This window comes from Rattus norvegicus, chromosome 3 (assembly GCF_021556685.1).
Source record: "Rattus norvegicus strain SHRSP/BbbUtx chromosome 3, alternate assembly SHRSP_T2T, whole genome shotgun sequence".
Taxonomy (NCBI): Eukaryota; Metazoa; Chordata; class Mammalia; order Rodentia; family Muridae; genus Rattus; species Rattus norvegicus.
In genome coordinates this window covers 2,291,174-2,310,597 of record NC_141536.1, presented here as the reverse complement: position 1 = coordinate 2,310,597, position 19,424 = coordinate 2,291,174, and the positions used below count along the sequence as shown (strand labels likewise).

The following is a 19,424-nucleotide window of genomic DNA, read 5'->3' as shown; positions in this document are numbered from 1 at the left end:
ACCAACCCCCTGCCCTTGATCTTCCATGGACTAAACAACCATCCCAAGAATACACAAGGATGAGCCTATGGCTCCATCTGCATATGAAGCAGAGGATATCCTTTTCAGGCACCAATGGGAGCAAATGCCCTTGGTCCTGTCAAGGCTTGATGCCCCAGTGTAGGGAACTGTCAGAATGGGCAGGTTGGAAGGAGTGAGTGGGTGAGTGAGGAACTGCCCTCAGAACAGGAGGCATGAGGGGAAATAATAGCCGGTTTCTAGAGGGCAAATGAGGAAAGGGGATAATATTTAAAATGTGAATTAAAAAAAATCCCCTCCCCCATTGAAAGAAAAAGAAAGAGAAATAGAGAAAGAAAAAGAAAAACAAATGGGGGTACATAACTAAACAGATGCCAACTGGCGATGCGGCGGCGTTATTCCCATGATAGTCAAGCATCTTCTGGGGAAACCAAAGTCTTTGGGTTCTGGGGGGAGTATGGTTGCAAAGCTGAAACTTAGCGAAATTGACGGAAGGGCACCACCACGAGTGGAGCCTGCAGCTTAATTTGACTCAACACGGGAAACCTCACCCGGCCCGGACACAGACAGGATTGACAGATTGATAGCTCTTTCTGGATTCCGTGGGTGGTGGTGCATGGCCGTTCTTAGATGGTGGAGCGATATGTCTGGTTAATTCAGATAACGAACTAGACTCTGGCATGCTAACTAGTTACGCGACCCCCTGAGCGGTCGGCGTCCCCCAACTTCTTAGAGGGACAAGTGGCGTTCAGCCACCCGAGATTGAGCAATAACAGGTCTGTGATGTCCTTAGATGTCCGGGGCTGCACGAGCGCCACACTGACTGGCTCAGCGTGTGCCTACCCTACAAAGGCAGGCGCGGGTAACCCATTGAACCTCATTTGTGATGGAGATCGGGGATTGCAATTATTCCCCATGAACGAGGAATTCCCAGTAAGTGCCGGTCATAAGCTTGCGTTGATTAAGTCCCTGCCCTTTGTACACCACCCTTCGCTACTACCGATTGGATGGTAAACCACTAAACCACTAAGCCACCTCACTAAACCAAGGCCTGATCGGCCCATGGCCCTGTCGGAGGGCTGAGAAGAAGGTCGAACTTGACTATCTAGAGGAAGTAAAGTCATAACAAGGTTTCTGTAGGTGAACCGGTGGAAGGATCATTAACGGAGAAGGCCGAGGGGTGTCTGGTCCTTTCTCGGGCCTGTGTGAGTACCTCCTCTCACCGGGAGGCGCGTCCCAGTGTCCGGGTCGCATTCGTGGCTTGTGCCGCGGCCGGCCGGCCAAGTGAGCATTTCGGGAAAGGCGGGGGTCGTTATGGAGCGGTGCGGGGAGGGTGTCAGGTCTGGTCGGTCGAGGGACCTCCTCCATTCTCTCTCCCTCGCTCTTCTGCCTACGTCCTTGCCTCCGTGCGCCCACCTCCGCCTCCACCACTGCTCCCTCTGCGGCCAGCACCTCCCTTGCCCGCTGGCCAGTCAAGGCCCTCGGCGTACCAAGGTCATTCTGCCTCTTTCTGGACTGGCTCCCTGATCTCATCTCATGTGCACCCGGAGGGGAGGCATTAAGCGGTGGCCGGGACCCGCTCCCTCTCCTCAGGGCACCTGCCGCCGCCGCTCCGCCACAGCTCTCCCGCTCTGATGGTGCCGGGTGGCTCTGTCGCGTGCAGGGGGTGCCTGTGCCACGGGTGGGCTCTTGCAGCCCGCCCCGCCTTCTGGGGCTCGCGTGTCTGCCCCGCTCCTGTCCGGGTACCTAGCTGTCCTGTTCTGGCGTGGAAGTTTAAAGACCCCCGGTGGGGGGGGGGTTCGCCCTACCACCCGTCGGTGGTCCGCAGGAGGGCTTCCCATTTCCTCCCTCCACCTGGTGCTCCCTGAGACTCAGCGGGCCCTCTCCAGCCGCCGGCTCTTCCAGAGGCGGCGGTCGGGGGGCCGTGTCGCGAGCCCCCTCTGGGTGCTCGTGGGGTCCCGGCCCGAGCACCCGACTTGCCCGCCCATTGGCTGGCCGCCGCCGGGTGCTGGGTTCGCGGCGTCCCATGTCCCGTGTGTCCCGCCTTTCCGTTCCCGACCCTGTCTTATTTTTCTTTTCACATGTATCCTTTAGTTTCCCGCTGGCCGGCCTGAGGTGGAGCCGCCTCGCCGTTGGCCCCTCTCTTCCCGTGCAGCAGGGACAGGCAGGGGAGCTGGTGCCGTTTTTAGCACCCATACGAATCCGCTCACACCCCAGATACTGATATGACTCTTAGCGGTGGATCACTTGGCTCGTGCGTCGATGAAGAACGCAGCTAGCTGCGAGAATTAATGTGAATTGAAGGACACATTGATCATGGACACTAGGAACGCACTTGAGGCCCTGGGTTCCTCCCGGGGCTACACCTGTCTGAGAGGTGCTTGAGGATCAATCGCTGCCACCCCCACCTGAGCTTTCGTGGCCTGGGGGTGGGGGGGCGCCGTGCGGCTGGGACTCTGCTCGCAGGCCCTCTCCCCTCGGCCCTCCATCTCCCGAAGTTCAGACGTGGGCGGCGTCCGGCGGTCGTCCACGCCCGGTGGGTCTGCGTGGGCCTCGATCTCCCCGTCCACCAGCGCCGCGGGCCGGCCACCCTTCTCGTGGCTCATTCCTGCTCGCTCTGCCGCTCCCGCTCCCGTCCTCGCCCGCTCTCCCCACCGTGGGGACACATCGGCGTGGGCTGGTCGGGTGCCTGGGCGCGAGAGGGGCTGTTTCACCCGAGACGGTCATCGCGCCTCCGGTCTGGTGGGAGGCGGGCCCAGCCCACTGGGTCTGTGCATCCGCTGCCGCCACGCTCCCGCCAGTGCGCGCAGAGAGAACAACCGGCGAGGGTCGGACTGGGGGTGGGGGGATACCGCACCCGCCAGGGCCGTTCTCAGGTACCTCTCCTCACCCCCTCCCTCTTGTGGGGGCGGTCCGCTCGGGCGCCAGCTGGCGTGACGCTGCGGCGTCCGTGCGCTGACGTGACTTGTCCCCGGGATGTGGGAGCTGGCCGGGGTAGAGAGGTCGCAGGCCCTCCTTTCCTCCTTCCCCTCTCGACCGCGACCTCAGATCAGACGTGGCGACCCACTGAATTTAAGCATATTAGTCAGCAGAGGAAAAGAAACTAACCAGGATTCCCTCAGTAATGGCGAGTGAACAGGGAAGAGACCAGAGCCAAATCTCCGCCACGTGACGTGGCGCGTGAAATGTGGCGTACGGAAGACCCACTCCCCGGCGCCACTCGTGGGGGGCCCAAGTCCTTCTGATCCAGGCCCAGCCCTTGGACGGTGTGAGGCCGTTAGCGGGCCCAGGCACCCCGGGCCCGGATCTTCCCGGAGTCGGGTTGCTTGGGAATGCAGCCCAAAGCGGGTGGTAAACTCCATTTAAGACTAAATACCGGCACGAGACCAATAGCCAACAAGTACAGTAAGGGAAAGTTGAAAAGAACATTGAAGAGAGAGTTCTAGAGGGCATGAAACTGTTAAGAGGTAAATGGGTGTGGTCAGCGCAGTCCGCCCAGAGGATTCAACCCAGAGGCACGCGTTTGGCTGTGCGGTTGATCCCGGCGGATCTTTCCCAGTCCCCGTTCCTCCCGACCTCTCCACCCACGCGTTTTTCTCCCCCCTCCAAGCGTCCCACCGTCGCTGTCCCCCTTCCTCCCAACAGGGGTGTCGACGGGCGCTCAGGCGGCGGGCACGGGAGCGCAGGTGCGGCCGGGGGTGGGGCCTTTTATTTTATTTCGTGTGTGTATCACATAACCACAGAGGTGGTTCCCCTTTTCTTAACCTCGATAGCCCAACTGGGACAGAAGTGCAAACTCTCATCTCCCTATCTTGGAGTGGAGTGGTTGGATACAGGGAGATGGAACATTTGCAGTTAGTAAAGTTCTGCTGTCGGTTTTTTTTCCTTTCCTTTTTGGATAGATATCGGGAGCTTTTTTTTTATGTTTGTTTGTTTGTTTGTTTGTTTTTTAAAGTACAAATTTTGTTTTCTGTGCAACATTCTGATCATAGTTTCCCATCGCAAAGCTCTTTTAATTTTGTATCTCCAAACCTAGAATTCATATAATTCTCCTTTCAGGAGCAGTTTAACAAATTATGAGGAAGAGAGAGAGAGAGAGAGAGAGAGAGAGAGAGAGAGAGAGAGAGAGAGGGAGATCTGTTTTTCTCCCTCCTCTAGTTTTTCATACTAGTGATTTCATCTTCCTCTGTCTCTGGTCCTGGTGGCTGTACTGCTGGTTTGGGGGGATTGGGATAGGGATAGGAAGAAAAAAGTCTTGAATGCTGATTTTAAAGCTCTCTCTCTAAAGCGTGCTCTCTCTCTCTCTCCCTCCCTCCCTCTCCCTCTCTCTCTCTCTCTCTCTCTCTACACACACACACACACACACACACACACACAAACACACACACACTTCCTAGGATGAAAGAAAAAAATGAAAAGGAAGGCACCCATGGTGATGCATGACTTTGATCTTGAAAGGAGAATTATACGAATTCTACGTTTGGAAATACAAAATTAAAAGAATAAACCCCAAAAGGCCACAGATACAAAATTAAAGGAATAAACCCCAAAAGGCCACAGACCGAGGGCTAAGCCCTACAGCCAGGACTAGCAGGCCATAAAGATAAAGCAGCACAGGAAACACTGTCCAGGCAGAACTGGCAAGCCATAAAGATAAGGAAAAGGAATGCAGGAACCAGCCTGAGTTAATGGGAATGATCCATGGGACGTCTGGCAGGAAGACATCTCCCCCCAGCTCACTCAGGGCCATATTTCAACTAGGTGTCCTCCAGACCCTGATAAGCCCCTGACTTCTAACACGTACTCTTTCTGCTTTGTTCTCACTGCTATGTTTGAATGAGCCAATTGTATGTAACCATGCCAAAACCCCCTAGCCTTCTCTATATAACCCTCTGACTTTTGAGTTTCGTGGTCGACACCTCTGTCTCCTGCACGGGATACATGTCGGCCCGGAGATCTCTGTAATAGGTCTCCGTAATAAACCTCGCCTTTGCTTGTTACATCCAAAATGGTCTCTCTGTGTCTGGGGTCCGCGATTTCCCGCGACTTTAGAAAGGGTCTCTCTTCGGGGATCGTTCAATCTCACTTTGGTCTCAGCACTGGAGAGGAAGATAGGAAGGCCTATCTAGATGCAATGTGAAGAAGGCCTATGTCAGATTAGTTAATGGCTAGGGAACTGTTACCTGGCTAGACTGCCATTTTGTTGCAGTTACTAATATTATAAGGACACTTTCTCATTGGTTGTTTCTGCTGTTACTGCTGGAATTCATTACATATTCTGTTAAGTTCTTCTGTGTGATAACACACTCAGAAACCAAACACTGTAGAAGTCTGTCTAACTGCTTTCTTTGTTGTCTAGTTACCCGCAATAATCTTGGACCTGAACCGAACACCCAGTAGCATTTCCCGCAGCCACCCATGTATAAACTTTTATAAGCTGGACCACCAACACTAGAGCGACAGTGCAGACAGAGACTATTTGGTACCGGACTTCCATTTTGAGTTTTTGTTTGTGTTCTTGTTTTTTCTCCTGTCCTGTCCTGTTCTGTCCTGTCCATCCTGTCTCTCTGTCTGTCCATCCTGTCTCTCTGTCTCTCTGACTGTCTGTCTGTAAATCCACATATGTAGTTCTTTCCACATCTTATATTTCAAAACAAATAATGCTTGTTGTGCTTCTCATTTCATTCAAGGGTACTATTCTCTAGAACAGAGGAGCCCCCTTACATTTCTCCACAGGTAGTGATGATTGGAGTGTTCAGTGCGACTAAGCAGGAATTATATGGTTGCTGCCATTATGCTTGATCTTACCCAAGGTAGGGTTGTGGGGCATGGTTGCCAAGATGGCGAACAACAGACAGTGATTGAAGAGATGGAACAATAACCTACAAATCTCCCTCTCTGTCACTGTTTCTCTGTTACTCTCTGTCTCTCTCCCTCCTTCCCTCCCTCCTCTCTCAGACCTGAATGAACATTGGAACTAAAGTAAATGTACAGTGAAAAGAAACCAGGTGTGGTGCTACATGTCTTTTATTGCATCACTTGAGAGGTGGATGTGGGTAGAACCCCGTGAGCAGGCTGCAGACCTGATCCAGGTACTGATTTCCAGGGCTCATGTGCAAAGACCCCTGACTCAACTAAAGAAATGAAGAGGAAATTAAAGAAACAGATACAATTAACTTGGAATAAACCAAACAAACTAAGGAAAAGGAAAGGCAGTATTGGGGTGGACTGGCTTACAGAGGAGGGGCAAACATTTATTTGCCAGTGCCTACACAGTTGAACATACACACACACACACACACAAACACACACACACACACACACACACTCACACACACACACAGAGAGAGAGAGAGAGAGAGAGAGAGAGAGAGAGAGAGAGAGCGATCAATCTGTTAATCTGTTTGTCTCCCTCCCCTAGTTTTTCAGACAGGGTTTCTCTCTGTAGACTGGTTGCTCAGAGGGCAAAGCTGCTGGCTGTTAAAGGTCTAGGTAAAACATGAAGGCCTGAGAGAACTGTTAAGGCCTAGATGCCCTGTGAAGGAGGCCTACATCATGTATACATATATACACACATATTCATATATATGAATATGTATATGAATGTGTATACATTCAGGTATCCTTTATTTAATTAGCTTATTTTGAATATAATTTCCATGCTAATCAAAAAGAGGAAATTTTCTTTGGCATCGGATTCTTCTAGAACAAAAAATGGATATAAATAACCACATATTCAGATGTTATGTCTAATATTGAGAAGATATTCCCAGATATGGTGTTAATCCATCATAGTCCATGTGTGAAAACAAAACAGACTTAGTAAGAATTTTGACAAATGGATTTTAAGAACATATAGGATTATTAAGAGCAGTGGTAACATTTTTAACTTGATATTTTATATATTTACAATGCAAATGTTATTCCCTTGCCCAGTTACCCACTCTCCCACACCCCACCCCCTGCTTCCATGAGGATGATTTTCCTCCCATCCACCCATTTGCACCTCAATAGCATGCCTTTCCCCTACACTGGAGAAAGGAACATTCACAGGACCAAGGACTTCTCCTTCTATTGATGCCAGACAATGCCATCCTCTGCTCCATATGCAACTGAAGCATTAGGCTTTTACATGAGTACTATTTGGTTAGTAGTTTAATCCCTAGGAGCACTGGTTAGTCTAGCTGGTTGATATTGTTGTTCTTCCTATGGGTTTGCAAACCCTTTCAGCTGTTCCTTCCCTCCTTCATTGGAGTTCCATGGAGTCCGATGGTTAGCTTCAAGCATGCTTGTCTATATCAGTGAGGTTCTGGCAGAGTTTCTCAGGAGACATCCACATCAAGCTCCCATCAGTAAGGACTTCTTGGCATCAGCAAATACTAACTAGGTTTGGTGGCTGCATATGTGATAGATCCCCAGATGGGGCAGCATCTACATGGCCTTTCCTTAAGTCTCTGCTCCACTGTGTCCCTATATTCCCCTCCCTCTTGAGTATTTTGTTCCCCCTTCTAGGAAGGACTGAAGTGTCCACATTTTGTTCTTCATCCTTCTTGAGCATCATATGGTCTATGAATTGTATCTTGGGTATTCCAAGCTTTGGACTAGTATCTACAAACTGGGTTAATTCACTCAGGATGATATTTCCTAGTTCCATCCATTTGCCTAGGAATTTCATGAAGTCATTGTTTTTAAAAGCTGAGTAGTACTTCATTGTGCAAATATGCCACATTTTCTGTATCCATTCCTCTGTTGAAGGGCATCTGGGTTCCAGCTTCTGGCTGGAGGGCCTTTGCACTAGAACTCTTCCAGTCTAATGTCTCTCTCTCTCAGACATGCTCAAAAGTTTTTGTCCTGGGTGATTCTAGAATTCCATAAATCTGGATATAGTATTTTGTGTAAAATTACAAAAGCATTTCAATTTAATTAAAATAAAGGAAAAGTTAAAACTATGGATAAACTCTCTTCCAGCTTAATCTTTTCTTGGTTATTATCAGTATCTAAGATACATGCTGGGTGACAACAGCAAATAAAGAATTACCCTGCAGTCCCTTAACCATTTTCTATGTATCTGTGGTGTTGTGTGTTGTAAGAATGTTGGTGGATGTGAGTGTGTGGTACATGCCTGTAACTGTGTGGCTTTACCCATCTGTGCATGTGTTTTTGGAGTTTTGAGAAAGATTTCAAGCGTCTTCCTTAGTGGTGTTCACTGTTCTTGACATACGTTCTCTTGTTGAACTAGAAATTTAGTGTGGGATTGGAGAACTGGTCAGTGAGCCCTCAGGTAATAGTTATGTGTAGCTATCCCATATGCCTGGCATTATGTACACATGCTGAATATTCACACCAGGTCCATATATTTCTAACCACTGAGCAATTTCCCAGTCCTAGAGTTGTGAATGTTTGCTTAAGATTTGATAACAGATCTTAATTGTTTTCTGTTTTTGCTTTTGTTTGTAATTTTCCATAGATAACTCTGCAGGTGGGTATTATAAAACACACCTGAATAGACCAGAAAATAAAAATAGGAGTAGATGCATTACAAGCATTTCTATAAAACCGTATTTTTCATACTTACCTTTTGAAGCACAGTTGATATTTCTGGGTTTGCCTGTTATATAAACAGCATAGTTTGATATAAGGACAGTTTAGACTCTTTAAATAGAAAAGGAATAAGAGAGATACATCTCTTGAAATAGTATAGAGAATTTGATACTTTATCACATGAGAATTAAAACTGAGCCACATAGCCTTCAGCAGAGGAAATGAGGGAGAAGTGTGTATATACCTTTTGCAGCACAGTCTCAGGAATAAAACAAACAGGGACATTTAAATAAATATATAGCAGTGTTTAAGACTTCATTTCTCTTCCAATATTTGCAATTACATAGTCAAACATTATATCTTGGAGTCATAGATGACTGTGCTATAAGGATTGCACGATGAGTATGGCATAGTGGCAGTATAATAAAATAAATGATAGGAAAAGCAGAGCAGTCACCCCATTAGGATTCATATGAATTGCATTTCCTCCCTGCTGGGAATTAAGCAACAATGGGTGAAACTGTACAAGTACCTCTGTAGTAATTTGGTGTCTTGGTGTTATGTCCCGAGGATATACAGCTGGAGCACATGGTGTTCAATTTATTTTTAGTTTGTCTGATTTAAAATGTGATTGCTGTTAGTAAACATTTTTGTGAAGATTGCTTGAAATTTATTTGCACTTTATTAGAAATTGTAGAATCATATTTATAATTTGCAGTCCTGGGGGTACTGGTGGTTGTACATAGGGAACAACTAAGTCAGCAAATGATTAAGTCAGACAATGCTGATGAAAAGAACATGGGATACCACAGTTACAGCTGCCTAAGAACTGATAACCACAACCTAAGAGAAGAGTCTCTTCCCTCAACCTTGACTCCTTTAAGACATTGGCTTCAGCATCAGACAGGCCTTGACAAGTTTCATCCTGGGTAAGGGCATAGAACTAGTGTTCCAGTTATTCTTTTGTCCAGGTTTTTCAGACAGCCTTGGGCAGTCCTGGCTCCCCACATTGATAGTATTCATAAGACTTTCCAGCTGGATGTGACTTTTGAATTTTCTTTCATAAGCAGGGAAGTGTTAGATCACAGTCCTGTCTAACTGGCTGCTTTCCTCAAACCTGCCATCCCCTTTGTAACCTCTCAATATAATTGATAAGCAACATATTCTGTGGCCTTGTAGTCTCTCTGTCCCTTGCATCTGATTCCCAGGCCCCAAAAACCTTTAATGGTAACTCTTCCTCCACCTATTTCCTTTCTGTGATTCATCTATTAGTCTAGATCACAAGGTATATATCCTACCCAAAAAAATCATATGATTCCGGAAAGGGTGGCGCAGATCTTCCTGGTTGCTACCCCCGCAGAGAACTCGTAGGCAGCACCCCACAAGCAGACTTGAGCCTCGGGACCACAAGTAAGACAAACCTTCATACCCCAAGTGACCTACCTAGTGAACTCAGGACACAGGCCCACAGGAACAGCTGAAGACCTGTAGATAAGAAAAACTACACGCCCGAAAGCAGAACACTCTGTTCCCATAACTGGCTGAAAGAAAACAGGAAAACAGGTCTACAGCGCCCCTGACACACAGGCTTATAGGACAGTCTAGCCACTCTCAGAAATAGAAGAAGAAAGTAACACTAGAGATAATCTGATGGTGAGAGGCAAACGCAGGAATCCAAGCAAGAGAAACCAAGACTACATGGCATCATCGGAGCCCAATTCTCTCACCAAAGCAAACATGGAATATCCAAACACACCAGAAAAGCAAGATCTAGATTCAAAATCATATTTGATCATGATGCTGGAGGACTTCAAGAAAGACGTGAAGAACTCCCTTAGAGAAACACAGGAAAACATAAATAAACAAGTAGAAGCCTACAGAGAGGAATCACAAAAATCCCTGAAAGAATTCCAGGAAATCACAATCAAACAGTTGAAGGAATTAAAAATGTAAATAGAAGCAATCAAGAAAGAACACATGGAAACAACCCTGGATATAGAAAACCAAAAGAAGAGACAAGGAGCCGTAGATACGAGCTTCACCAACAGAATACAAGAGATAGAAGAGAGAATCTCAGGAGCAGAAGATTCCATAGAAATCATCGACTCAACTGTCAAAGATAATGAAATTGGAAAAAGCTACTGGTTCAAAACATACAGGAAATACAGGACTCAATGAGAAGATCAAACCTAAGGATAATAGGTATAGAAGAGAGTGAAGACTCCCAGCTCAAAGGACCAGTAAATATCTTCAACAAAATCATAGAAGAAAACTTCCCTAACCTAAAGAAAGAGATACCCATAAGCATACAAGAAGCCTACAGAACTCCAAATAGATTGGACCAGAAAAGAAACTCCTCCCGTCACATAATAGTAAAAAGACCAAATGCACAAAATAAAGAAAGAATATTAAAAGCAGTAAGGGAGAAACGTCAAGTAACATATAAAGGCAGACTTATCAGAATCACACCAGACTTTTCCCCAGAGACTATGAAAGCCGGAAGATCCTGGACAGATGTCATACAGACCCTAAGAGAACACAAATGCCAGCCCAGGTTACTGTATCCTGCTAAACTCTCAATTAACATAGATGGAGAAACCAAGATATTCCATGACAAAACCAAATTTACACAATATCATTCTGTAAATCCAGCACTAAAAAGGATAATAAATGGTAAAGCCCAACATAAGGAGGCAAGCTCTACCCTAGAAGAAGCAAGTAACTAATCATCTTGGCAACAAAACAAAGAGAAGAAAAGCACACAAACATAACCTCACATCCAAATATGAATGTAACAGGAAGCAATAATCTACTCAACGATAACCTGGTCAAGGAAGAAATAAAGAAAGAAATTAAAGACATATAAGGACAGCCCTGGGATACAACGGGGTGGTGGATGGAAGTAAGGATCTGGAAAGAGCTTTGCGATGGGAAACTATGATCAGAATGTTGCACGGAAAACAAAATTTGTACTTTAAAAACAAACAAACAAACAAACAAACAAACAAACAAACAAAAGCTCCCGATATCTATCCAAAAAGGAAAGGAAAAAAAACCGACAGCAGAACATTACTAACGGCAAATGTTCCATCTCCCTGTATGCAACCACTCCACTCCGAGACAGGGAGATGATAGTTTGCAATTCTGTCCCAGTTGGGCTATCGAGGTTAAGAAAAGGTGACCACCTCTGTGGTTATGTGATATACACACAAAATAAAATAAAAGGAGTGGGGCTGGAGAGATGGCTCAGCAGTTAAGAGCACTGGACTGCTCTTAGACTGCTCCAGAGGTCATGAGTTCAATTCCCAGCAACCACATGGTGGCTCACAACCATCTGTAAAGAGATCTGATACCCTCTTCTGGTGTATCTGGAGACAGCTACAGTGTACTTATATATAATAAATGAAATAAAATAAATAAATAAAAGGAGCGGATAGACGTGCCTGGCATTTTAAGATGCTCAATTTCTTTGCCAGCTTCTTTTTGTTTCATTCTTTTAAAGGTTTATTTATTTATTTTCATTTATATGAGTACACTAAAGCCCTTTTCGTATACACACGGCAGTAGAGTACATGGGATATCCCTTTGGAGAGGGTTGTTTCTGTGGCATGGAACTCAGGACCTCTGGAAGAGCAGAGCGGTGAGTGCTCTTAACCTCGGAGCCATCTCTCCAGCCCTTCAACAAGCTTTATTTAACTACACATTAAACATGAATCAGAAACGCCAAATCCTGTAAATATGGTCCAGATTCAGCCTTACTTAGAAATCCAGAGCTGGCAGGGCGAGGCTGGGAGTGAGCAAAGGGAGTCTTCCTCTTGAGGGTGTGCTATCAATTCCATTACCATTTCCAAACACCTGGTGTGAGTCTAACTGAGGTTTTCTTCAGTCATTTGCCACGAGCCAGAGCACTGAAAGGACAGCGAGGGATCAGACATTCACACTGAAATCATCACTCACTGATTTCAGGCAGAAAACTTGCCCCCCCCCCCTAAAGAGGCACCGCCTGGCTCAGCGCTGAAGCAAAGTGTGCTAGGGCAGCAGCAGTATTTCCCGGACAGTCCTTCAGGGACATGCACATTCTCCAGCCCCACCCCACCCCACCCCCTCTCAGCTAGCTCCTGTCCACCCCTACCCCTTCCCCCACATACAGGGAGGAGGCCTTGTGTGTGTGGAGGGGGGAGATGGAAGTATCTCTTGAGAGAGAGTTCGGGTCTCCCAAACAAATAAATAACTAGAATCTTCATTTATTTACTTTATTTCATCGAGCATACCGTGGCAGAGGGAAAAGGAACAGGGAAACTAGGCCAACTGGTAGAGCTCCTTTCATTTTGTTTCAAAAAGGAAAAGCCAAAGAAACAACACTCCCTGGTGTTCGTGAAAGGAACATAATGGGAAAAGTTGAAACATCGGCTCGCCACTTAATACTTTGGCTTTTAATAAAAGAGCCAACAGATCTACCTCCTATTTGGTAAAAAAGAGAATAAAAAACCACAACAACGTTCTTTCAGCCAACTTCCCTTTAAACCTCTGTTAAACAGGAAGACTGTTTTTTTTAAACATCATTTTAAATATTTAAATATGTATTTGTGTGTGTGTGTGTGTGTGTGTGTGTGTCTGTCTGTCTGTCTGTCTGTCAGTGTCTTCTGTATGGAGAGGATGTGCTGTAACACTCGGGATGGGGTGGTGTGGGGCCCACGGGTGATGCCGCACCGCTCCCCCAGTCACCTTCCCCGTAGGGCCTTCCCAGGGGTCCCGTAGCCGGTTTCCGTGCACTGCCACGGTGGAAGGGCGCCTGGCTGCAGCCAGTCACTGAACGGGGGGGGGGGGGGGGGGGGGAATGGGGAGGGAGCGGTCACCCACCAGCCCCACCCCCGGCCGCACCTGCGCTCCCGTGCCCGCCGCCTGAGCGCCCGTCGACACCCCTGTTGGGAGGAAGGGGGACAGCGACGGCGGGACGCTTGGAGGGGGGAGAAAAACGCGTGGGTGGAGAGGTCGGGAGGAACGGGGACTGGGAAAGATCCGCCGGGATCAACCGCACAGCCAAACGCGTGCCTCTGGGTTGAATCCTCTGGGCGGACTGCGCTGACCACACCCATTTACCTCTTAACAGTTTCATGCCCTCTAGAACTCTCTCTTCAATGTTCTTTTCAACTTTCCCTTACTGTACTTGTTGGCTATTGGTCTCGTGCCGGTATTTAGTCTTAAATGGAGTTTACCACCCGCTTTGGGCTGCATTCCCAAGCAACCCGACTCCGGGAAGATCCGGGCCCGGGGTGCCTGGGCCCGCTACCGGCCTCACACCGTCCAAGGGCTGGGCCTGGATCAGAAGGACTTGGGCCCCCCACGAGTGGCGCCGGGGAGTGGGTCTTCCGTACGCCACATTTCACGCGCCACGTCACGTGGCAGAGATTTGGCTCTGGTCTCTTCCCTGTTCACTCGCCATTACTGAGGGAATCCTGGTTAGTTTCTTTTCCTCTGCTGACTAATATGCTTAAATTCAGTGGGTCGCCACGTCTGATCTGAGGTCGCGGTCGAGAGGGGAAGGAGGAAAGGAGGGCCTGCGACCTCTCTACCCCGGCCAGCTCCCACATCCCGGGGACAAGTCACGTCAGCGCACGGACGCCGCAGCGTCACGCCAGCTGGCGCCCGAGCGGACCGCCCCCACAAGAGGGAGGGGGTGAGGAGAGGTACCTGAGAACGGCCCTGGCGGGTGCGGTATCCCCCCACCCCCAGTCCGACCCTCGCCGGTTGTTCTCTCTGCGCGCACTGGCGGGAGCGTGGCGGCAGCGGATGCACAGACCCAGTGGGCTGGGCCCGCCTCCCACCAGACCGGAGGCGCGATGACCGTCTCGGGTGAAACAGCCCCTCTCGCGCCCAGGCACCCGACCGGCCCACGCCGATGTGTCCCCACGGTGGGGAGAGCGGGCGAGGACGGGAGCGGGAGCGGCAGAGCGAGCAGGAATGAGCCACGAGAAGGGTGGCCGGCCCGCGGCGCTGGTGGACGGGGAGATCGAGGCCCACGCAGACCCACCGGGCGTGGACGACCGCCGGACGCCGCCCACGTCTGAACTTCGGGAGATGGAGGGCCGAGGGGAGAGGGCCTGCGAGCAGAGTCCCAGCCGCACGGCGCCCCCCCACCCCCAGGCCACGAAAGCTCAGGTGGGGGTGGCAGCGATTGATCCTCAAGCACCTCTCAGACAGGTGTAGCCCCGGGAGGAACCCAGGGCCTCAAGTGCGTTCCTAGTGTCCATGATCAATGTGTCCTTCAATTCACATTAATTCTCGCAGCTAGCTGCGTTCTTCATCGACGCACGAGCCAAGTGATCCACCGCTAAGAGTCATATCAGTATCTGGGGTGTGAGCGGATTCGTATGGGTGCTAAAAACGGCACCAGCTCCCCTGCCTGTCCCTGCTGCACGGGAAGAGAGGGGCCAACGGCGAGGCGGCTCCACCTCAGGCCGGCCAGCGGGAAACTAAAGGATACATGTGAAAAGAAAAATAAGACAGGGTCGGGAACGGAAAGGCGGGACACACGGGACATGGGACGCCGCGAACCCAGCACCCGGCGGCGGCCAGCCAATGGGCGGGCAAGTCGGGTGCTCGGGCCGGGACCCCACGAGCACCCAGAGGGGGCTCGCGACACGGCCCCCCGACCGCCGCCTCTGGAAGAGCCGGCGGCTGGAGAGGGCCCGCTGAGTCTCAGGGAGCACCAGGTGGAGGGAGGAAATGGGAAGCCCTCCTGCGGACCACCGACGGGTGGTAGGGCGAACCCCCCCCCCACCGGGGGTCTTTAAACTTCCACGCCAGAACAGGACAGCTAGGTACCCGGACAGGAGCGGGGCAGACACGCGAGCCCCAGAAGGCGGGGCGGGCTGCAAGAGCCCACCCGTGGCACAGGCACCCCCTGCACGCGACAGAGCCACCCGGCACCATCAGAGCGGGAGAGCTGTGGCGGAGCGGCGGCGGCAGGTGCCCTGAGGAGAGGGAGCGGGTCCCGGCCACCGCTTAATGCCTCCCCTCCGGGTGCACATGAGATGAGATCAGGGAGCCAGTCCAGAAAGAGGCAGAATGACCTTGGTACGCCGAGGGCCTTGACTGGCCAGCGGGCAAGGGAGGTGCTGGCCGCAGAGGGAGCAGTGGTGGAGGCGGAGGTGGGCGCACGGAGGCAAGGACGTAGGCAGAAGAGCGAGGGAGAGAGAATGGAGGAGGTCCCTCGACCGACCAGACCTGACACCCTCCCCGCACCGCTCCATAACGACCCCCGCCTTTCCCGAAATGCTCACTTGGCCGGCCGGCCGCGGCACAAGCCACGAATGCGACCCGGACACTGGGACGCGCCTCCCGGTGAGAGGAGGTACTCACACAGGCCCGAGAAAGGACCAGACACCCCTCGGCCTTCTCCGTTAATGATCCTTCCACCGGTTCACCTACAGAAACCTTGTTATGACTTTACTTCCTCTAGATAGTCAAGTTCGACCTTCTTCTCAGCCCTCCGACAGGGCCATGGGCCGATCAGGCCTTGGTTTAGTGAGGTGGCTTAGTGGTTTAGTGGTTTACCATCCAATCGGTAGTAGCGAAGGGTGGTGTACAAAGGGCAGGGACTTAATCAACGCAAGCTTATGACCGGCACTTACTGGGAATTCCTCGTTCATGGGGAATAATTGCAATCCCCGATCTCCATCACAAATGAGGTTCAATGGGTTACCCGCGCCTGCCTTTGTAGGGTAGGCACACGCTGAGCCAGTCAGTGTGGCGCTCGTGCAGCCCCGGACATCTAAGGACATCACAGACCTGTTATTGCTCAATCTCGGGTGGCTGAACGCCACTTGTCCCTCTAAGAAGTTGGGGGACGCCGACCGCTCAGGGGGTCGCGTAACTAGTTAGCATGCCAGAGTCTAGTTCGTTATCTGAATTAACCAGACATATCGCTCCACCATCTAAGAACGGCCATGCACCACCACCCACGGAATCCAGAAAGAGCTATCAATCTGTCAATCCTGTCTGTGTCCGGGCCGGGTGAGGTTTCCCGTGTTGAGTCAAATTAAGCTGCAGGCTCCACTCGTGGTGGTGCCCTTCCGTCAATTTCGCTAAGTTTCAGCTTTGCAACCATACTCCCCCCAGAACCCAAAGACTTTGGTTTCCCCAGAAGATGCTTGACTATCATGGGAATAACGCCGCCGCATCGCCAGTTGGCATCTGTTTAGTTATGTACCCCCATTTGTTTTTCTTTTTCTTTCTCTATTTCTCTTTCTTTTTCTTTCAATGGGGGAGGGGATTTTTTTTAATTCACATTTTAAATATTATCCCCTTTCCTCATTTGCCCTCTAGAAACCGGCTATTATTTCCCCTCATGCCTCCTGTTCTGAGGGCAGTTCCTCACTCACCCACTCACTCCTTCCAACCTGCCCATTCTGACAGTTCCCTACACTGGGGCATCAAGCCTTGACAGGACCAAGGGCATTTGCTCCCATTGGTGCCTGAAAAGGATATCCTCTGCTTCATATGCAGATGGAGCCATAGGCTCATCCTTGTGTATTCTTGGGATGGTTGTTTAGTCCATGGAAGATCAAGGGCAGGGGGTTGGTTGGTTGATATTGTTCTTCTTATGGGGTGGCAAACCCCTTCAACTACTTCAGTTCTTTCTCTAACTCCTCTTTTTGGAACCTTGTTCTCAGCTCAATGGTTGATTGCAAGCATTCTCCCTTCTTCCCTCCATCTCTTCTTCCCTCCCTCCCCACACCGCTCTATGTTTGTATGTTTGTGTGTTTCTGTGTCTCTGTGTATGTGTGTCTGTGTCTGTATGTCTTTCTAAGTGAATGTCACTTTTCTTTTCTTAGAAAAAGTGATGAGGTAAGAGTCTTCCCCAAGCTATGCAAATACGTCCTTTAGGCTGAGGCCAGAGTATTTTTTACCTCTGTTCTACTATTTATAGACCTAATACTAGGAGCTTCTAGCCTCCATGTAATCCAACCTTCCAAGTTGACTGATTCAATATGGTTTCTCTTGGCATCTTCATGAGTTGTTCTACTTGGACTCACATTAACTTGGACAATGTGTTACAATCTTCTGGATCCTTCTAATTCTCCAGCTTTTTCTGTTGTCCCCAGTGAATAGTTTGTTCTCTCAGAACCTGAATCTGTAAAACCATGTCCAGAAAACTTCCGTAAACACATGCCACACACCACAACTTCTCTTTCTTGCTCTACTTCTCTCTGTCTTTCTTTTGTCTATTTTTGTCTCTCTTTCTTTACTCTTTACTCTTGTGTATTCTCTTATTCCTAAGCTGTTCTCATGTGAATTGGGCATATTTTATCTGTGATACATTCTGTCACTTTTTTCTTTGAATTACTACTTTATCTGGCCCTCAATTATATGACACTTTCAAACATGGCTACCAACCTTACAATGTACAATCATCTTGCTAATATTTATCTACCTAGTTCTTACCTGGACCTATTGGTTGTAAAGAATTAACCTTTCAGGATGCCTATATTTATGGCAGAGTCTTTCTGACCTTTCATATATGATGGCCTGTGTCTCAAAGATGAGGCTATTAGAATAAAATTATTCTACACATTTTCTAGAACGTTGAAAGATTCAACTTAAGTCTTATTTTATGATCCCATTAGCAGCCATCAGTCCAAAACACAAAATCACTAAAACAAATCCGAGTTGCATCAGGTAGGGTGGGAAGATATCCCAGTGATTAAGCAGGCAGGAAATGTTACATGGGAAGACATGGGAAGAAGATTGTTTATTGGTCTATGTTTATGGCTTGCTCAGCCTGTGTTTTTATAAAAGCTAGAACAATAAACCCAGGAGTGGGACAAGCTACAGTGAGCTGGGCCCTCCAACAAAACTATTGATCAAGAAAGTGGCCACAGGCTTTTTCATTGGACAATCTTATGAAGAGTTTTTTCTCAGTTAAGATTTCTTCTTCCAAGTTATCTCTAGTTTTATATCACGTTGATAAAAAACCTTCCTATATAGTTTGTAGGTGAGAGTTTGTGGGTGTATATCTCTAAGCTTGTGTATTGAAGTGATATCATTAAAAATTTTACAAAAGAATGGCTAATTATAACCTGTGTGTGTGTGTTTCTTTAATCCCGCAGGCTTTTGCCCAATTCTTGGTACCGTGTCGGTGCGGGCATTGGGCACCGACAGTGTATGTCAGTGAAATTATGTGTGTATATGTGTTTCTGCATGCCCACAGATATTATATGTATCATAATAGGGTATTAAAGAGGACAATGACTTAATCTAAAGAAATGCTTTATATTATAGCACACACCAGCAAGAAAACATTCCTTTTTTGGCATGGGGTAGCAATTGGGCTTGCAACAATAAATTATGAAATATACTAGGAAGAGTGAAATAGCTCAGTAGGTAAAGATATTTGTTGCCAAGGCAGTTAACCTTGGTTTGGTCCTCGGGACATACATAATGGAAGGAGGAAATGAATGCCATAAATTGTACTCTGTCATCCACATGTGTGCAAATACTCAACTAAAAGAATCAGAAAATGAGAATTCTATAATATAGGACTTAAAATATATGCATAAATTAAAGTAAGGAAATAGATTGACATGAGATATGGTAAGAATTCTGTAAAGCTGATACATACCCAGACTTAGAGAAAGTATCCCTATACATATGTGTGTTCCGTTTCTCCCATTTCTGAAGCAAGAAAAAAATTACATACATGGAATTTCTGCCTAGTATTACAGAGCAACAGAACATAATATTGAGAATTAAAAGAAGAATACATATATAGTTCATATGAAGGCAACTTGGTCTTGCAGAGATAAGCTAAACAACTCCTGGATACTATAAGTTCAGACTCATGAACATGTATTACTCAGATT

General features: G+C 48.4%; 2 non-coding genes and 2 pseudogenes across 2 annotated transcripts; 2 read left to right on the top strand and 2 right to left on the bottom strand.

The window, feature by feature from the left end:
* Positions 1–245: 245 nt before the first annotated feature.
* LOC148006395 (18S ribosomal RNA) lies at positions 246–1,181 on the top strand (annotated as a pseudogene; the record flags this gene model as incomplete).
* Positions 1,182–2,245: 1,064 nt separating this feature from the next.
* On the top strand, positions 2,246–2,398 carry LOC148006394 (5.8S ribosomal RNA). Its single transcript, XR_015685108.1, has one exon. It is a non-coding gene; the product is annotated as a 5.8S ribosomal RNA (ribosomal RNA).
* A 12,348-nt stretch (positions 2,399–14,746) lies between these two features.
* Positions 14,747–14,899, bottom strand: LOC120101968 (5.8S ribosomal RNA). Its single transcript, XR_015685099.1, has one exon. It is a non-coding gene; the product is annotated as a 5.8S ribosomal RNA (ribosomal RNA).
* A 1,064-nt stretch (positions 14,900–15,963) lies between these two features.
* On the bottom strand, positions 15,964–16,899 carry LOC147995348 (18S ribosomal RNA; annotated as a pseudogene; the record flags this gene model as incomplete).
* Positions 16,900–19,424: the final 2,525 nt, after the last annotated feature.